This window comes from Cryptomeria japonica, chromosome 2, assembly GCF_030272615.1.
Source record: "Cryptomeria japonica chromosome 2, Sugi_1.0, whole genome shotgun sequence".
In the NCBI taxonomy this organism is placed as follows: domain Eukaryota; kingdom Viridiplantae; phylum Streptophyta; class Pinopsida; order Cupressales; family Cupressaceae; genus Cryptomeria; species Cryptomeria japonica.
The window spans coordinates 328,647,709-328,666,519 of record NC_081406.1 but is presented as its reverse complement, the minus strand read 5'-3'; the positions used below and the strand labels follow the sequence as shown (position 1 = coordinate 328,666,519).

The following is an 18,811-nucleotide window of genomic DNA, read 5'->3' as shown; positions in this document are numbered from 1 at the left end:
AATATGTCATTAACATAACAATTCATACAAAATCTACACAAAAAAAATAACACAACCTGCAAATGATCTTATTTTATTGATCTTCAAAATGGTTGATACATCATGGCAAAGAACATCTGTAGAAAGGAAATGTTCTATCTTTCCATTCAAATTGGCTCCTTTTACATGCTACTTCTCAAAATGTTTGAATCCTTTCTTACTGGCCCTTATTTCCCTTTTATAAGAACAAGGGAGCAAAACAAGTTTCAGGCCGAGTAAGACACTTGTCAAAAAATAATTTGTCACAACCCGATTCAAACAATAGTTAGATTTACTTTGGTATGCCAATACTGTTGACTTTTTGCACGTGATGACTTAATTAGATTATTAATGATGTTAGATGGTATTATGTTGTTAATGATGATTAGTTACTTTATGATGACGTGTAATGCTACAATGTCTTTATTTAATGATGATGATTTATGTTGTTTAGTTATGATGCTTAATGTTATTAATTCTTTTATGTGATAAAATTTATGTAATACATTTTTGATATCGTGATTTGATGACTTTTCGCCGAGCATTAAGTGATTGCAAGTTAACCGTTGAAGGTGGACAAATGACCTAAGGACTGGAACCCTATGCAAAACACCAAATTAGATAATAATTGGCATATTAAATTTGAGAATTTAAAAAATAAATTTATTGAAGAATTTAATAATTAAATGTAATAATAGATTATTCAATAATTAAATTATAAAATATATAGATTAATGCTAGAAAATTAATTAAATAATTAAAATATGATTATCCAAATTTTAAAATAAATAAATAAAGAGATTAATTAATTAATTAAAATATATATAATCAAGATTTGTAAATTACAATTTTAATTTTAATTTCGACATGTGTAAGTTATAAATTAAGAGAGATAAATTTTAGAAATAAAAATAATTCATTATTTTGAAAGATAGAATGATTGTAAAATTTTAAAATTAATATGCACAAAGTAGATAAAACAAAATAATTAATTGATTTTAAGATTTGTAAATATTTAAATTACATGCGTAGATATATGTATCTACAAAATACAAGGGACTGTTAAATTATAATAAAAATAAATATTTTTAATTAGAATACGATCATGTGAGAATTTATAAAAGACTAAATAATAATTGATTTTTCAAAATTTGAACATGAAAGCCAAAATCATGCATTAATATAATTACAACTAGTTATCAAAATTAAAATTATTTATTAAGAATCATGCAATCGAAATTTGTAATTAATTTTAGAACTCGTTATTATAAAATCATGCGGAAATTAATCTAAAACTGAAACATAGCGTGAACGTGAATATGCATTAGAAAATAATTTTCTATTTAAATTAATTCATCTCATGCATTTGAATTGTAGTTAGTTAAAATCTTATAATTTGATAAGTTTTATTTTTAGAGTTCATGCATCTTTCATTCATGATATCAAACTTAGTCTCATTGATTATAAGTGGAGGGAGTTTTTTCATATTGGATAACCAAGAATTAGCTGAAAAATCTTGGAATTTCAGAGTTCTTCTGGGAATCCGATTGAGGCAGCCGGAAGGAATTTATCACCACTTTTCCCGTTGAGTGCAAGGTTACGTGTTTGTCGCCTTCTCATGGTTGTGACAAATACTCGTTGAATATTTGTAAGTTTCCAATTTTAATTTCTACTAACATTCTTCCTATTATTTACTTGGGCTAAGTCAATTTGTTTGTAGACTTTGTTTTTCAGAATAACGCTTTCCTGTCTGTTCAACCCACTTTCCATCACCATGTTTGGGTTTGCAGGATGTTATCTTTCTATTTTATTATAATCTTTCACGCCTGGCTGAGCACTATCAATCAAATCGATTCTTTGTTGAGGCATGTTGAATGTACTAAGCAATGAATTAGGGGCTGGAAATAGCGATTTGTTTGGTTATCCCACGCCTCCCTTCATCTCCTCCCTTACCACGCCTTTCTCCCTGTTCTCCCTGTCCTCACCACGCCTAGCGCTTTTTTTCCCTCACGCCCTGCTCTTCCCTTCCACCCATCTTTCACATGGGGTTTCAAGGAGTAAGAAGAGGCAGGGAAGGCGTTGAAGAGGAGAGAGCACTGAAACCTGCTACCACGCCTTCACCTTCCACCACGCCATATGTGATTTGCAGCCAAACAGGAGTAAATAGGGGAAAGGCGCAGTGTTTGGGGGATAGGAGAGGGGTACTCCCCACACCTTTTCATTCCACCCCAGCAACGTCTTCCTCCATAATGTTGTTCTTTAGTCTTCCCAGCCATACCTCAATCTCCAGCCACGACCATTAACATACTCTTTTTTATTCATTTATTTTATTTATATATTTCCTCTCCTGTAATTTCTGCCACTAGGTTAATAGGGAAAGGCCATTTTATTTTATTAGTTAATGATTTGGTTTCATTACTGGGAAATTTTATCATATGGTTAGTTATTATTGGCTGAAGCTATTATTGGCTCCAAAACAGACCTTTCGTACAGCGTGTTAGCAATAGGCTAGTCAATCGCAACCGTTTATTGCAAAATTGACTGTGTAAAATGTGCGATCCCCGTTTTGGAGCTAGAATAGACGCATCCGTTATTATTAGCGAATATTGTTTTTGAAATTAACACTTGTGTAGTCGCAAGAGTTTATTTTTAGGATCAATTGATTAAGAGTTCAATTCCTACTAGGTGTATTTGACTCTTGATTTTTATTTTTCCTAAGAGTGAAGAATTTAGAATTATTTTTTGTCTTTTTGTCTTTTTGTAAAGAGGAGAATAAAATAACAGTGGATAGAGGTTATTTTATTTGAAATTTTAACATTAGTAAAATTTTAATTTTAATATTGATTAAAGAAAATGATTTTTACTTGAAAAGGGAAATTAAGAAAATTTGAATATATATAATAAATATTATTTCTGATATTAATCGGTGGAAGGTTAATTGTTTTTTTGTCTATGAGGGATTCTTATGGAACGGGGTGCTTGTTTATGGGCTAACCAAGGAAGGGTGATTTTCTTATCTCTCTAATAGGGTAATGATGGCCATCATAATTATTTATTTATCTCCCTACCATAACGCGTGTAGTTAGTTCAACCAGGATGGGTTGTTAGTTCTACATGAATGCATAGATTTTTTTACTGTCAGTTGGTACCAACTTGCTAGGATACTCCGTCGTGAGAAACAAAAGCTTATCAAGAGCACCAGGATTGGGGGAATAAAATGCCTGGGTCATATTTCTGTCATCCAGATTGCGAGAGAAGGTTATCCAAGTCAAACAAAGACGACACATCCAGAGATAGACAAAGTCAAAGATTCCATATAAATTTTATGTAATTGTTAAAGATGTATATTTTATCTTATTGTAAAGGACCAAAATGGTCACATGTAAAAGTTATGTAAAAGGACCTACAAGGTCACATGATGTAATGCGATAGGAAGTCGCTATGCAATGTAACTAACATAAAGAAAAGAAGAGAAAAATTACTAACCCACTAACATGCTTGATTTACTTTCTGTAGATTAGATTTCTTTTTTCGCATGCATGCATGTTTGTATTTAATTTGCAGTTAGTTGATTTAATTATGCATTTGCATGTTAATCTATCACATAATAACTCATGAACACGATTTACTTCTACGCATGCATGCACTTAAATTGATAACATAAATAATTATGGTTTTGCATGTTATTTAATCTTCATGCGCACCTCTTTTTTCTACTTTTACTGCATGCACATTTAGTTTCGCATGTTAGTCTTGAGATGCATGGATGATCAGTTTACTTATCTATTATTTGCATGTCAATTAATGTAAATTTTGCATGTGCATTAATAGTTAAATTATTTTTTATTGTAACTGTGAGTTAAATGATGGCTTAACCAGGGTTAGGACAAGCGGGTCCTTACATAATTGCTTCATATAATAGAATATGCCAAAATGCATATTTTGTAAGTACATTAAAAAAAACACCCTAGAAAAAGCGGTTGGAGGTGGCTACCATAAATAACTCCCTGAAACTTGAGTAGCAGGCCTGAAGAAATATGGCTAGGTCACTTCCCTACTACAGCACCTGTCACCATCTAAACTCTGACTCTAGAGACTATACTTCACTGGGCTTCTTTCATGCTAGTTGTGTGATCACAGCTTCTTCCAAAAATAGAACCTATCAAAAATAATAAGGGGGACACAAAATAGGCATAGCATTTACTCCTCTTCTTCTTCTGGTTTCTCTTCTTCCAATGAGCAATACTTTTTGTGCCATCTATCGATGTCATTTGTTGGCCAGACGAAAGACTTCAAATTTTGCAGCCTATTCATAGCATCCTTGGTTTTGTGGGTTGGTACAACTACAACTTCCACAATGAATTTATGATACAACTGGTCAACATCAAGAATTTTACCAATAATCAAATGACATGAATCTTGCTTATTGGGGTCCCCAACAAGCAACTTCGAGACTACATCAATTGATTCTTGAAAATCCACTTGCCACCTATCAAAGTCTTTCATATGCCCATCTTCTGTCAAAATTGAAGAAATGTCCTCCTTTTGTAGGCCCTTGAAGAAATCCAATCTTTCTTGTATTTTTTTACTTTCCTCCTCAACATGTGGCAACTCTTTAATCACCAGATTATAATTTTTCCATGTGGCACTTCCAGCTAGAGGAGTATTAGGCATATTCTTTACTGCCAAAAGAATCTCTGAAAGATCCCAGATGGATCCCCTTGCTGATCCGTTGTAATTTTTAAAATAATAAACTATATTTTTCCTGTGATTTTGGTGATGGTCTTACAGAATAGAGAGAAGTTGCAGAATGTTTGGTAACTATATTTTTCCTGTGATTTTGGTGATGGTCTTACAGAATAGAGAGAAGTTGCAGAATGTTTGGTTTCTTTTTGTATTTTTTTGAATATATAAGCAAGTAATTCAAAAGGTCCGATACTATATTTATAAGGAAGGAAGCTGAAACAAGTAAGAACATTCAATTAAATCAGAATTGATACAAATCGTACTAGGCAGATTTCTGATTTATAATATCTAGATTATTCCCTACGCACTGGGGATGTGCTTACATCCAATAATGGCGCCAACTGAAGGGTAGATGATGAACACAAACCAAGAACACCAGCTATGGATGAATGAAAGTCTTTACCACTTCCAACGTAAAGTGTACCTGTTGTAATGGTGGCATCAAGCTGAAACAATCACGTCCCAGCTGGGAAATTCAACCACCCTGCTGAAACCCTCACCAAGCAATCTTAATCTCCACAAGGAATAGTGCATACACTCTGACCAATAATGTCAATGTCAAAAGAATCCACTGCCAATCAATAGCTGAGGGCTACGTCTCGGCCAGTACCAATCATGGGGTTTGCATCCCAGATTGAAGAATTGCTCTACCAGAGCAATATCGAACCAAACAAGTTTTCAATATGTAAAAGATAATGAGAAATTAGGTTTCCTTCTCCTTATATCTCTTTCCTTCCAAATCAAACCCTAAAGATATATGAAAAGTGCGCTTTAATAAAAAGTCATATTTCCCAATATTGGCCGCCCAAGTATAGAAAAAACACCACTTTTTTAATATAAAATAACTCCAAGCGCCAAAAGGACCCTGGCAAGTGAAAATCATTTAGAAAAGTTCAAGACCTTTCCAACGAGCTATAACACATGGGCATACGAATCCAGATGAAGCCAAAAACCCCTTATTACTCTGAAATGGCTATAGACATAGCCTTATTTAAAATATTAAAACGCTAACTGAGGAAATATTTAAATATATTAAAAATATAACCCAAATAGCTACAGAAAGCTCGAAACACACCAAAAGCCTGAAATTGAACCTGTCACCTATCTATTATTGATGTTAGAAATCATGGATCAACTGGCAGTCTCGTCCCTAAAATCTAGGGATGCTCCTAGAAACTAGGAAACACACCCAAAACTCCTGAAACTGAAACCATCTAAAAGGTCATGAATAACCTCACGACTGGCAACTATCACGACCTCCTAAAATTTAGGGATATCCCCTAAAATCTAGGAACTACTCCAAACTGCTTGTAAAGCCAAATTCCAGTCACTATATGCACTAAATGGGTCCCAATCAACCTCTGCTAGCCTACGAGACTCCAATGATAGGCCAACTCCTCCATCTCTGATGTCCACTCTAGAAAGGGGACATGACAATCTCCTTAAGCATTGTGGCTTTGAGAAACCACATGACCCTCAAGGGGTGAAAGAATGAAAGAATTTAATCCAATTGGGTCTTGAATTGAATTACACAAGAATACAAAAAATGCACTTCGTCCAACTTGGAAAGAACTTTTCTTGCCACTTGTAAAATTGTTGCTTTCTTTATTTCCAAGCATTTATTTTCTAATTCCTCTTCAATCTTCTATAATTCCTTTTGCATCTTCTGCATTTCTTCCTATTACTCCTTTGTCAAATTGGTGGCTTCCCCTACAACCACCACTTCTTCAATTTGATATTTTCAATATACAACTTATTATGATCGGCCTGCAGAGCCACATGGATCCTTTTGAGCCTTTCATGTTTCTTCTCTAAGTCCTCGGCTGCTTCTCTTGCAAATTGTGCAGCATGCATTGTTATTGTTGCAGCCTCAAGTGTTGTTGTATCTGCTAAAGGCCTAACAACAACATCTCCTACTTTATGCTCAACCCCATGCATAACAATAGGATTATCATTATTTGGGGCCTTAGCCCATAGTAAAAATCCTTTACACTTGGACTGAATCTTGACCCACGCTCACCAAATTCTTGAGCATAAATGGGGTCTTTCTGCCTCATAACTTGATCTAATATAAAAAATTTATCCAAGTCCCACCCCGGGATAAGCATCATGCCACTGTTCCTTGCAATCTCCCTTGCTTCTTGTGGGGTGCACCTAATGCTATTCCTATCAAAACTTTGAATCTCTTCCTCGGACAAGTCTTTCAACTTCTCCTTTATCCAAAAAGACTTAAACTCTAGAGTATTTACAAAATTGTCATCCTCCATGAATTGAATTGATGCAATTATTCTCTCATCATTGGATTCTTCCTCTGAGATGACATCTCGAAGAGTTGTCTGATCTAGATCCATGAAGACCTTAGCATCATCATCTTCTTTGAATGTCTCTCTGGGTGGAGAGGGTGGCTGCACATCTGGATCAATCTCAGTATCAATCACCTCTGCAAAATCTGAGATTTTAGCCTTTCCCTTCTCAACTCTCCTTGTAATAATTGTTGCAGGATGCCCTTCTTGAGAGGGATGCTATGTGGGGTATCTTTTGAATATCCCTTAGTCAAAATTGCCTTGCCTTTTGACTTTGAGGTAGCAAGGGGCTCATAGGTAGGCCTTTCCTCAAGTATCTCACCTAGCTGCCATGTCTCTTTCTTCTTCTGCTCAAAGGTGATGATGTCCTCAAAGGTTCTCATCTTGTACATCATCTTGGCAAAATCATTTTGTATGTTGGAGTAGAATCCTTGAAAATTAGGATCTTCCTCCCTTCTTTCTCTCTCCAACCTTTGGAGATAGTCTCATTTCTTTCTCCTCTATATAGCCTCAGGAGGGATGACATTTCTTATCAGATCCTCTCGCTCATCAAAATGGTGGGAATAGCCCCCCTTATTGAGTTTTTGGGTTCTTACTTCATTTATGTATCCCTCAGGATCAAAATTTATTTCTTGGCTCACGTTGAGCCTGTAGTTGCTCACCAAGAAATGTTGCACCTTCTCTAAAGTGTCACTCCCTACATGGAATTCTTCATATGTAATCATCCTAGGGAGGTTTTGTCCCTTCTTTTCAGTCCTAATTAGCTCTCTTTCCATCCACATTAGCTGCCACATGAATTCAATGAAGGCGATACTTGATGAGACTGTAATTGGAAAAATATGGGGTGGCTAAGGGCACCCATAAACATTGATTATTGTACAATTTGAATAAAAGAAGAAGTCACAAAAATTATGGGAGAATGCTCTCTCAGGATACTCAACATTTTCAGCCCTTGTACTCTTTATTCTCAAGACCTTTTATGATGTGCATTGGGAGCCTTGGCAAAATCACTTCGCACTTTCCTAGGACCTTTACAACAAAATGATCAAAGAAAACCTTGTAATTTAAATATATAGATCCCTTGTCCCATATTTGAGTCCATTTTTGGACTGGCCACTTCTATCATGTCTTGGGATCAATCTTCTTTATTTGCAAGGCTTCATCTCATTCTTCTCTGTTCTAAAAAAGAATCAAATGACAAATCAAAGATTAGTGCCTGAATTTTAAATATTCTTTCTCATTTCATGTAGCTTTTCCTGAAGAATTGTGGCAAAATCATATAAGTCATTGGTGTCAGAATGTTGGATCTTAATTGCCATTATCATATATTCAACAAGTATCTAGTTCAGCCCACAATCCTCTCCCAAAATCTGACACAGAGTATAGTAGGTCTTCACAAAATAATCCTCAAAAAGTGTTATGCTAAAGGACTCAGAATCCATGAGGTAGCTCTATCTTCCTTTGTACATTCTCTTCAAGAAGTGAGGGAGTATTTTCTCTTTGATGACTCCCTTCTTTGTGGCATTTTTTGTTTGTAGTCTCCTCTTGTCAATGCTCTTGAGAGCACTTTTGTCTAGGTCAAAACACTGGACTATGGAGTCTTTTATGATATCAAGAAAGACATATATATCAACCATTCTCATAGTCATTCTTAGTGGATGATAATGTTTTGCAACGTCACTGATAAGTATGGGCTCCACAAAAACATTTGGGATGTAACAAGTTTCCCCAAATTCAAATTCCAGGGATTTGAGACTGGAATTGCTTTGTCCCTATTTACATAAAAATAGTAGAAGTTACCCCAACCCTTGTCAGTGGTGTGGGCATCTTTGCAATTGGAGCAGTGGTTAGTGAAGGCACTCTTGAATGTGTCATGCATATTCAAGCCCGGGAACAATTCCAACAGGTCCTGGTGGAGGCCTCTAGTTTCCTTCATCTTTCTTTTCTCCATCTTCTCAATTTTCTCTTCTACCTCCTTTGATATTTCCTTTGCACTCTTCGTTGGAGCTAATGAGGATGGAGCTTCTGCAAGGTGTTCTTGTTGAGAAGGAGGTGGATTGTCAGCAGAAGGGGTGTGATTCTTTGCAGTTGAGGTTTGCTCTGATGTTGTGGCAGTGTGGCCTTTTTACTTGGGGCCCTTTTTCTCTTGGGCTTGAGGGTACCCTCTTGTGGGTTTGAGGCTTCATCTTGAGAGACTCTAATAGTAGGAGGGGTTTGTGCAGAAGACTGCAAATAATTTTTTAGGGGCATCCTTCCTCCTCTTTGGTGTGGGATTCGTGGCTTTGGGAGGAGAGTTTGGTTCATCTGACTCTTCGCTGCCATGAAAGATTACAACGACATTCTTAGGTGCTCTTTTTCACTTTTGTTTTTTGGGCTCCTTTGGAGAGGGTAAGTTTGTTTCAGCACTTGGGGAAGCCTATGAGGTACTTGCAGGGGTAGATGAGCTTGGTTCAATTGTTGGCTTGTCCATAATTGCATAGACAAGTGGGATAACAGAGAGTGGAATGGCATGTGTAATCTTTGGTTCAACAGGGCTTGCTCCTGCTTCAGGAATCTTTTCAGCAGTTGGGGCAGCAAAATCCTTAATGGGGGAAGCCATTTCTTTTCTTTAAACCGGTAAGATCTTCGTAATTTAAATAATAGAGAAACCCTTCCCCTATGTCTAGGGAAAGACTACACAAATTTATCACAAAAACCCCCACAAACACTTGCAATTTCCCTATTGAAAACACAGAGTGAGGAACTAGACTTGACTTATTGGTTTTCTACACATTGTTGGTCGCAATTTGGGCTTGGAAGTTGCTTTAGGTCACCTGTGGGTGCTCGGAATCTGGTCGCCTATGGGTTCTCAAAATCCGCTCTATGATCACTTTTGAATGTAAGGTGAATGATGACACTTTGAATTATGCTTTTATTGCTTATAGCAGGGCCGCCATTACTCCATACATGCATGCTTCGGTAGTTTGGTGGCTCAAGATTTAAATTCCACCATTGATCTTGGAAGGGATGGTTGTGATTATACCTTGACACCTTTGACTGCTAACATGTCATCCTTAATCTAATTCTTCATCACCTTGATATTTCATCGATTTCTTGAGTTTCAAATTTAATTGAATTATGTCGTCTTTCATAAGATCATTCCCCTTGCAGGATGGCGGGGCCCTTTCACCTCCTTGTCATTCCTTATCCAACAAGGTCCTCATCCTACCATTCTTCATCATGAGAGATAGTGGATTCCCTTGATCTCTTCATTCTGTTGCTACCCTGTGAGGTCTCTTTTCTATCACTTCTTAGACTATGGGATAGCGAGGATTTACTAATTTTACTTCCTTGTTATCCTCCATGATGGTTAGCCTCTTTGCATTCTACTTGAGGGATGGAGGGGAAGACACTACATGCTTGCTCCACTGACCCACATCCGTCTTTAATTATCACCTTTTTCCCTAAGGACACCTTATCCTTATGCCTTGATTGTTCCCCGCTATCCAACAAGATTAGCCTTCTGATTACACCTGTTTATTTCAACCAGGCCATCCTTTCTTCTTCGTTCTTGCCTCCCTTCCTACCACCCTTCCTGCAGGATTGCAGGACTCCTCATCTTCTCTTATTTTAATGCCCCGCATCACCCTTTATAGACTACTTTTACCCCTACAAGGTAAATCCTTCTTTGTTTTTCATTACCCCCTATTATCTTGTAGGGTTTCAATGTCGAGAGAGAACTGCTCCTCTTTGGTCTTGATCTAGCCTTCATTATTGTGGGATGGTAGGGGCCACCATCTTATTCTCTCTCACCACCCTGCATCATTCTTTATGATCAAATCTTTCCCCTATGGGGTAAGCCTTAGTTTGACTTCACGGATTATCCCGCAAACCCACATGGTACCTCCATGTTTGTATTTGTACATAGGGAACAAACTATTGTCTTTCTGTGTTATTTCTTCTTTTATCGTTGCGGGATGGCAAGAACCATCACATTCTTTAATCATGATTTTCCCACACCATTCTTTACACAAAGCCTTTAACCCTTGAGGGATAATGGATCATTTCTCTGTTATAGTATCCTGCTATCCCACAAGAAACCTTTCCTCGATCCTTTTGCCTTTTCTTCCTTTTGGTGAAACGAACATCTTCTTGACTATACGAGATAGCAGGGAAATTTAATTCCTTCATGCCCACTTATCCCATAGTGCTCCTTTCTGATGTTTAAAACTCTTGCGGGGTAAATTCCCTACTATCTTTTAGGTATCCTACTATCCCGCAGGGGACCTTTGTCTTCTTGCTCTCTTCACCTTTGAGATCATAAGAATTTTTCTTTATACTGCCACGCAGGGTAAGCCTCTTTATTTTGTATCAAGCATCCCTTTAGCCCGCATAGGTAGACTTTGCATTATAAAGGTCATGTGGGGAAACTCTTCTTTTGGCAAAATCACCTCCTGCTATCCCGTAATGTTCACCCGCACTGGAACAAGAGCTTGTGGGGTAAAGGTTTGCATTCCTCAACATGCTTCCCACCATATCACAACTTCTGCAAATGTCCAAGCTGACACTTAAGTGAATTTTTTAGGCACGTGATAACTTACAAAGGGTAATGGGGTCATGATTTGTGGGATTATTAGGAAGCTTAAACTTAAGGTCTAAGGCCACAAAAAATGATTCATACGGAGATTTAGAAGTGCTTGACATGGGAACCAGCTAAAGACTTCAGGGCTAGGATATGGGGTTGGTGATTTTATGATGCATCACCCTTTGAGCAACAACTCAAAGGTCCGCAACCTGCTGCGATCGATCGACAAAGAAATAGAACAGAGCCGAATTGTTTCTAAGACAAAACTAAAATTCTCCCCCCACGACCGCTAAACCCTAAACCCATGGACTTCAAGAAACAAAAAAGGGGGCAAACAACAACAAAAATTGACACTCCGAACAGTTACTCTCCCTCTATGGGTGGTGACATTGTAGTCATTCTAGGAATATGAAGTGGATGGTGAGGCACCTTTAATGACTATCTTATCTTGGGAGGTTTGGTTTGATAGTTGCGGGGGAGGGGCACCTTGAATAGTTACCCTAGGTTTGCGAGGAGTGAATGAGGGGTCAGTTCCTTATATGGTAATGGTGTTGACGTGGGTGTCAGTGGGCTCTATGTTGCTTACCAAGGAGTCAAAGTTGGTAATGTGGTTGGTGTAATTATAGTGGACTTCATGAGATGATGATATTTTATCCTTACCATTCTTAGGGAAGGGGTCTTGATACATTTTAAGTTTGGCATTTGAATTACAAGGCTTTGCGACGACAACCTCAACATCACCTTTGTCAATCAGGTCTCGGATATAATTCTTTAGTTTCATACACTCATGTGTATTGTGACCTTAGACATGATGGTAGTCACAATATTTATTCTCATTGTACCATCTAGGTTTTGGTTGATTTGCATCAAAAGGACAAGTCATCAAAAAGATAATGCCAACCTTGACAAGCTTTTGGAAGATGACCTCTATAGGTTCGGTGAGCGGTGTGTACTCACGTTGCGATTGATTGTTGGAATGGGGAGTGCAACCTTGGATGGAGATGTTATTGCAAGGTTGGGATTGGTTGTGGGAATTAGATTGGTTGTTGAATTGGGTATTGATGGTGGTGGGTTTAGTGGAGATGGTCACGGTTTGGACACGCTTGACATCGGTGAATCCATCATTGACAATATTTTTATTTTTGGACCAAAACCTAGGCTTGTCATTAGAGGAGGAGGGGCCTTGCGAATTTTTCTGATAAGGTTTGAGACTACCTTCCTCTAGGATAACTCTTTCTAATGCTAGACCCTTCTTAGTGACCTACTCAAAGGAATCAAGGCACTGACAAGTCAAAGGGAAAGACATCTCTCGCACTAGGTTTCCTTGGAACAACTCTATATGGTAAGACTCTTGTATGTCCCAAGGGAATTTCTTGATGAGATGTCGCCATCTTTGCAAGAAGTTAGTGAAAGTCTCTCCAGGCCTCTACTTTGTGTTGCATAGGTCCATCATAGAGGCATAATTTTCATTGTTGTATTTATAATGGGACACAAAATTCTCTATAAGGTTTGGGAATGATTAAAATGGAGCCATGAGGCAAGACCAAAAGCCAAACAAGGGTGGGTCCACTAAGAATCTTGGGAAAGAGTCGACCTAGGTAGACATCACTATAGGAGACCTCTTGACAAGCTATGTAAAATTCTTGCACATTATCTCTAAGGTTCCCTTTGCCTTTGCATTTCTCAAACTTAGGCATTTCAAAATCAGGGGGGTATGGAGCTGCTAAAACGGAATGGTCATAGGGACAAGGAAAAATTTCCTCAAATGTATATGGTTTCTTGTGAGTCTCATCCTTAAGGCTTTTGATAAGATCCTTCATGTTCTGGATTTCTTTCATTGGGTTAGGTTGTTGATTTTGGACATTAGGAATGTAGTGACTTGAATTGGATTTTGGAATGTGTGTAGACATGATCAGTATACCACCGCCAATATACTGATAGGATGAAGTGAGAGGTTGCGAAGTGATTAAAGGACACGTCGTGATAATGGTGCTAATAGGAGGTAAGATAGCATTGATGTAGTTAGTTGAATTGTGAAGAGGTGCGAATGACCTAGGAGGTTGGGATATAGGTGGATTAGAAGTGCTAGGAGGAATAGAAATTGAGGGTATAGCTGTTGCGGGTGCGGAAGTTGCAGGTGGTGGGTGAAGAATGCTATTGTGAATAGGGCGATCTACAAGGTCACCTTCTGTGGGAGTGTCAAGGACTACTCAATCAAAGTTAGGGGGCAAACGTGCCCCTTGTTTGATAAGATGAGCAACAAGCCCATTGGGATCAACTTTGAAGAATTTTTCTAGCATTTCTTGATTGTAAGGATCATCCATAAAGGTTTTTAGATGTGGGGACTGCTTAGGTTGATCTACTAATTGTTCTTCTTGTTGGAGATAATGATCGATAAGGAAACTAGATTTAAGCATCTCACTGCCTTTAGTGGTCATCTTCTCTTTTTGGGAGAGAGTCAAGACCATATAGGGATACCCTCAAGAATGACAGGGACGAAAATGACAAGAATGGATTGAATGATTTTTGGACTTGGTGAAAAAGGTGATGAGGACTTAGCAAATTAGGACTTTTGTTTGAATTGGTTTGATTGGATTGGATGGTCCTTGGATTAGGATGAGATTGATTTGGATGATACCTTGGTCCTTGGATTAGGACATAGATGAGGTGTAGGGGTCAATGATGTGGGCCACAAAGTGAGGTAACAACCAAGCTAGGCTAACCTCAGACCTTGGATTAAGATTGGATTAAGCCTTCTTCTACTTAGGATATAGACTTTGTTCCTAAGCAAAACGAGACAAGGGGTTAGGGTTTTGATCAACCCAAATGATTAGGATCAATTGAACAATATACTTGAGATAGATTTTTTCGCAAGCACAAGGCTAATTAAGGATTTGCTAAATGATAAAAGGTCTAAGTTAGACTTTGCAAAGTGCTGACCTTGGATTGGGAGGTTGATCAATTTGATTGAAATTGGATTAAGGTTGTTGATGGGATTGATGTGCTAATTCCATGAGGGCTTCACTTAGTGAGCTAGGTTATAGCACATGTGTTCATGGCATACTAAAGAATCCCCCTATTTTCAAAAAAATATTTTTCTAAACTCTTTTTTTGTCACCCCCTTTCAATACACAACCCTAATTAAAAGCCCCCTTATTTTCACCAAATATTGTATTTTTTCATATCTGGAATTAAAAACCCCCCTATTTTCACCAGTAGGCAATACACTGCGACCTCATTTTTTTGATATTAAACCCCCCAATATGAATTCACATGATATAATATTGCCTAGCTAGTGAAGCCCCCGTGGCTAAGTCCTCAAAGGTGAAAATGACAATGATTATGGAAGAAAGTGGATTGAAGAAAAGAAATGGAATGAAGGCTACCTTATATGGGAAATGACTCAATAAGTGATTTTCTGGTAGAGGCAAGTTGGACAATGAGATACGACCACTCCTATTAAGGGATTGGGACAATCCTGATCTTTGAAGGAAAGCACAAGATCTTGATGGTTATTCATCAAATTCATTTCCATAACCATGTAGATAATTGTCAAAATGGTGTAGGAAGGTCTGATGTTTCAACAAGAGTTTGTGGTTGATGTAGAATCATTTTTGGCGCTTGAGGATTTGCTTATAGCTAGGCGTCTTCTTGACTTGATAGTAAATGGATTTCTTGGGATGTTTGAGAGACTTGGGTTTATGTTGCATGAGTGGAAAGGTGGATTTGAATTAGTTTTGTCTTGGCAAGAAATGTCAAACAACGAAAACATGTTGGCCAAGGTAACACTTGAAACCGAAGTGAAGGAGGGGAGCCTAGATTAGCCCAATGTGACAAAATTTATGGGCATGAACAAATGAAGGTATGCAAAAGAAATACAACCTAGGCTGGAAAATGGTTTCTACTTGTTGGATCCCCACTTGGATTTATCCAAATACCTAGACAAAGTAGATAGTTAGAGATCTAGTAGCACTGACTCCCCTCCGTGACTCTCACTTCTTGAGCATACCAGAATCTCTTCCTCAAAGATCTTATGAATCAGGGGACATCTATCTCTATTTTGAATGTACGAATTGGGGCAAACTTCGGAGGTCTGACCTCTTGCACCAACAAGAAATAGGATTTTGACAGCTAAAACAAGGTGTCTAGTAATGTCTCAAGGGATCCCAGTCCAATGACAGGTTCTCAAAGCAAGCCACTTAAGGCTTTAATTGAGCTTATCAATGTAGAGAAGGTCTCCACATAGTCGAATTCAGTCAAAACACTCCAGTCACCTAATCAACAGATTTATATAGCAGCTTGAAAAACATTGATCGAGATCCCACTGGAAGAGACAATATCCCCGACATACCTCAGTTTTGAAACACTCCCTTGGGGTGATGAGGCCCCTAAGAGGCAATTCTCTACTCAAAAGAAAAAGTGGGTGTTGTTCATCACCTTTCTCTTACACCCAAGGTCTACGAAGGCAAGGGGAGAGGATACTCAATTGTAGTATCCCCAATAATTTTTTTTTGATTTTGCAATAATATTTACAAAGAAAACATAGTAACCCATTAAGATTAGAGAAATAATCGAGAATAACTGAAAGGAACCCTTCCACCTTTTGTTCATCGAGAGCCCAATCTGGGAGGGTGAGAGCATATGGTGTTTCAGGGATCGTTAGCACCATAAACCAACTGAAAGCTGAATACAATAATGGGCGGCAAGCGAGCCCCTTCCACTTATCTAGTGGGTAAACAAGAAACTTGGTGGTAAACCAGCCAAGAGGACAACACACCAAGACACAAATCACTCAACCACAATGTTTTAGCGGGAGGACTGAATCACAATAAAAGATCAACTTGACCACTTAGTCAACGGGAGGACCATTACAAACATAAAATCACTCAACCACTAACTCAGTGGGAGGACAAAACTTCAAAAATAAATTACAGAGCAAGAAGGCGGCTAAGCCAACGTCTTCCACTTATGCAGTGGGAAAGTAACACTTCAGAAATGGTTAGTAGTACTACTACTTAAACTTACAATATAGAAGGAGAGGATTAGAGTTGATATCCAATACAAATTACAACAAATAGAAACCATCAAAATAACTCAAAAAACCACTACTGTTGAATTGAAAATCTGAAGTCAATACACACATAACTATTCTCAACCGGCAACACCAAAATGATCATCTCACTCAAACGAAGACTGAAACACACCAAATCAAATGCAAATGGAAGATATAACCTAAACGATGATTCTAGAACACAAAAATGCAATCTAGTCACCTCCAAACAACACGCATCCCAATGCACCTTTGGAATGGTACGACCAGCTAGGTGGTACGATTTGCTCTTAAAATTCCATCTCTCCAAACTAGCAACTATAAATTTGTAGACAATATCACCTATGTACCACGATTTGGTAGAGCCAATACCTAGAATGATTGGTTCACTCGGCCAGGAGGTATGAATGAAATTCAATTTCAGCAACTCCATGACTAGCAACAAGAAAACACTCCCAAACCACATAAAATTGCTCCACAATATGCAAAACATTCTCTAAAAGATATGGAAATGCAAGAAACACAGCTAGGTACTATCTCCCAAGTACGAAACTGAGACTTAGCTAGGAAGCCACACTTCAAAGCTCAGATTTCAATCGCCAAACCGACAGCATAACGATGCAATTTCATAAGATAACCAAAATGAAAGCCCAAGGCACATACTTATAGCTTTGTCCTCAAAACGAACTGCATTTCCCTCCAATATGGGATCATTCAAATTACCTTTCATTTGCTCATATTTCATTTCATGCCATTTCCTAGAGTTGGCGCCCACTCCAAGACTCTTGGGCAAACTTTTTCAGATGTCAATAGGTTATAAAATAATAACATTATAAAGCATCAATAACATGAAATTTGGGCACCCACCAACTTAGGAAAAATATGAAACTTAGGATAAAATAATATTTCCCTTTATTCCCAAGCTGTCCATCAAAATCAATTAAATATTAAAACATCATGCCTAAGGTATTAATATATTAAAAAATACCTTCTTCAAAAATAGTGATTATTGCCAATATCAATGATGAATTTGTGCGATGAAGAACACAGAACTGTTGAATCAGGACCCTGACCAAGACTGCTAAAGATAGAAATGCTCAACATAGCCACTTACTAAAAATAGTAAGTCAAGGAATACTACTCCGAAAAAAATGATCTTTGCACCCAGAGAAAGATCTTGGAAAGCTTAGTAGAACTGCATCATCTAAATAGCCAAACCCTAACTTACTAAAAATAGTAAGTTCTCACTTTACCAAAGAATCACACGCATGTTATGCCAACCTAGAGTTCATGGAAAACCTAGAAGGAACCCATAAGCAGAACTAAAGAATTTCCTCTTGACAAACCCTAAAAAGATCGTGCAGAACTCCACAGAATTTGGAAACCCTAATTCTCCTTTCCAAATAGCCTACGGGTCTCCAGAATAGGCCAGTGGACCACTGAATGCACATCATTGAGAAGGGGACATTACATCGATGTAATGGTGGGTCCACCCTACACTAGTGCAAGCGCACAAAACACAAAATACACTTGTTCATTTTAACCCACAAAAAGATGTTGTCTATGCTAACGCACACAAAGAAATCTAGACTAGTGGGAAAAATGGAATTCTTCGACAAACATCCTACAAGAAAAGTTAGTAGTTTGAATTTTTGACCTTGGTTTAGTAAAATAGGAAAATTGATTACTTCCAGCATAGGTGCCGAAGTGCAGGCGCAAACATCGATTTAACCCTGCACAAAAAATGTCAACCCTAAAAATTAAAAATTTAAATTTAAAAAAAAAATAGGCGAGAAAATTACCAAAATGGAGATGTCGTTCTAGGTGCACGAAGACACCGATGTAGGTTCTGCAGAAAAAACAGTTAGCTCAATATTCAAAATTTGAAATTTGAAATTAGGGCGGGAAAACAGGAATGCAAAGATGTCGACGTCTGTGCAAATGTTGAAGCCCAACCTGCCAAAAAAGAATAATTAAAAAGACTACTAGATACTAAGATTATGATAAAAAAATCTGAAAGATTAACTTCTTAAAATGAAACCTTAAACAGACAAATTTTTCTTTTTGTATTTTTAAGGCTTATATGTGATTTTTTTATACTTTTAAGAGTTTTAAGCTAAAACAATGAAA

General features: G+C 37.6%; 1 long non-coding RNA gene across 1 annotated transcript; it reads left to right on the top strand.

Annotated features, from left to right (window-relative positions):
- The first annotated feature begins 1,503 nt into the window (after positions 1 to 1,503).
- LOC131033856 (uncharacterized) lies at positions 1,504 to 4,789 on the top strand. The gene is made up of 2 exons (XR_009103689.2): positions 1,504 to 1,666; positions 3,179 to 4,789. It is a non-coding gene; the product is annotated as an uncharacterized LOC131033856 (long non-coding RNA).
- Positions 4,790 to 18,811: the final 14,022 nt, after the last annotated feature.